The sequence below is a fragment of the Myotis brandtii genome, unplaced genomic scaffold (genome assembly GCF_000412655.1).
Source record: "Myotis brandtii unplaced genomic scaffold, ASM41265v1 scaffold107, whole genome shotgun sequence".
Lineage (NCBI taxonomy): Eukaryota > Metazoa > Chordata > Mammalia > Chiroptera > Vespertilionidae > Myotis > Myotis brandtii.
In genome coordinates this window covers 883,221-885,722 of record NW_005353629.1, presented here as the reverse complement: position 1 = coordinate 885,722, position 2,502 = coordinate 883,221, and the positions used below count along the sequence as shown (strand labels likewise).

At 49.8% G+C, this 2,502-nt stretch overlaps 1 protein-coding gene across 1 annotated transcript in view; it reads right to left on the bottom strand.

Moving 5' to 3' along the window:
• B4GALT6 (UDP-Gal:betaGlcNAc beta 1,4- galactosyltransferase, polypeptide 6) overlaps positions 1 to 2,502 on the bottom strand; it is a 47,500-nt gene that overhangs the window by 10,230 nt on the left and 34,768 nt on the right. The gene's annotated exons all lie outside the window — the stretch shown is intronic.

The window sequence follows — 2,502 nt, the reverse complement described above, 5'->3', positions numbered from 1 at the left end:
CCCTGAACCAAAGCCGCACCCGCTCCTCGGCTGCTGTGTGCTACACGCCCAGGCTCAGCCAGGGGCAAGGCCCCTGCGCAGGACAAACCCGGCAGCACTGTTCCCTGGTCTCCACTGTTCACACCGCACACCCCACTCCCCAGCAGATAATGTCACTTCGAAAGCCCTGTCGCCCACACCCAACCACTGCCCACCTCCTCCCACCGCAGCCACATCAGCATCCTTCCTACCTGGACAACCGCACGGCTTCCTAATTGTTCTCCTTTAGCCTGGTCCCCTCCATCTATACTCTGCACAGTCAGCGCATTAGAGCGACAGTAGGATCATGCATTCCTCTCCTCGAAACCCTCAGAGGCTCCCCATCGCGTGTGGAATAGTCCAGGTCCTCCCTGGGCGGGTTAAGTGCTTCATTCCCTGCTTCTCACCCCCTCTCTGGCTTCCTCCCTGACATTCCCTTCCACTCATCCCTCCAGCAAGACTGACCCCGTCGCCCATGCACTCCGCACGTCTCCTGCCAAAACACATTCCCCAACATCAGCACAGCTCAGGGCTGCTCCAACCTCACCTCCGCCGAGAGGCCTTCCCTGAATGCTCTGCTGAGGCGGGTGCCAGCGGTCCATCTGACTCCTGACTTCCAGAAACGTGTCCGAGCCTCCCCACTATTCCATCACTTTGTCCTTGCGGTTCAATACCTTTTTACCAAGTGTTTTCTTTCATTCTCATGTTGGAGGTTGGAAAGGAGAAGGGTGAATGTGTGTGCAATCTTCCACATTTAACGAGGAGCTCTGGGGCTTCCATTTTAGCGCTTCTGGGCACCGGCCCAGCAGGAAAATTACTCCTGTTTCACATGTGGTAACGATGCTACATGCCATCAAGTACACCAGCCTGAATTAACATCGATCGAGGCTGAGGTCCCGACTGAAGACCTTTGTGAAATATGGATCTCGGTTGCTTTGCAAGGATGCCTTTGTGGCGCACGTGAAATGACTTAACGATGCTGGGCTCTGGGGAGAATACGCCTTCCAAAATGCAGAAGCAGACACTCACCTCCCCACATACTGTGGAGACTGAAGCTGTGAAAAAGGAAACTGGCAGCCGGGAAAGCTGACCTGGAAGCGCACAACTATGGCTGGTGTGTGCAATCTTCCACATTTAACGAGGAGCTCTGGGCTTCCATTTTAGCGCTTTTGGGCACCGGCCCAGCAGGAAAATTACTCCTTTTTCACATGTGGTAACGATGCTACATGCCGTCAAGTACACCAGCCTGAATTAACATCGATCGAGGCTGAGGTTCCGACTGAAGACCTTTGTGAAATATGGATCTCGGTTGCTTTGCAAGGATGCCTTTGTGGCGCACGTGAAATGACTTAACGATGCTGGGCTCTGGGGAGAATACTCCTTCCAAAATGCAGAAGCAGACACTCACCTCCCCACACACTGTGGAGACTGAAGCTGTGAAAAAGGAAGCTGGCAGCCGGGAAAGCTGACCTGGAAGCACACAACTATGGCTATGTCTACCTCCAAAACCCAGCATCTAATAACGTAAAACAGGTCACTTCCTGTCTACTGATATATAAGGAAATACACTTTTAGCCAGGTTTAGTGTGAGTAAAAGAGAAATGGAAAAAATTGGGATAAAATGAGTTCATCAATGTCAAAACCAGAAGTATCCAAATGATATGTATTTGACACACAAACAGAATGTACAGTTTTCGCAATGCTGTGTAGAAATCAGAGGTGAAATTCAGCAGGCGCCCCAATGTTTGGGAGCCGGGGTGGGGTAATGATCAGAAAGAAATCAAAGATGACATTTTAAGTGTAAAACTAGGTAATTACAGAAGCAGGAAGAAAGTACAAGTATGGAAAAGATCTTAAAAGGCTTCAAATAAGACAAAAGGAATCCTATATAATAAAAGGCCAGAGGCATCACCACCGAAACGACCAAAGACCAGACCACCATGGCCCCTCGTGAATGGAAAAAATTGGGATAAAATGAGTTCATCAATGTCAAAACCAGAAGTATCCAAATGATATGTATTTGACACACAAACAGAATGTACAGTTTTCGCAATGCTGTGTAGAAATCAGAGGTGAAATTCAACAGCGCCCCAATGTTTGGGAGCCAGGGTAGGGGAACGACCAGAAAGAAATCAAAGATGACATTTTAAGTGTAAGACTAGGTAATTACAGAAGCAGGAAAAAAGTACAAGTATGGAAAAGATCTCAAAAGGCTTCGAATAAGACAAAAGGAATCTATATAATAAAAGGCCAGAGGTATCACCACCAAAACGACCAAAGACCAGACCACCAAGACCAGACCACCACGGCCCCTTGTGGGCTGGCCCCAACCCCAAGCAAGCGGTTAGGGGCAATCAGGCAGGCAGGCAGAGTGGTTAGGGGTGATCAGGTAAGCAGACCAGCGGTTAGGGGCAATCAGGTAGGCAGACAGCCCCTCGCAGGGCTGGCCCCACCCCCCAGCAAAGAAAGAGGGAGGCCACTGGT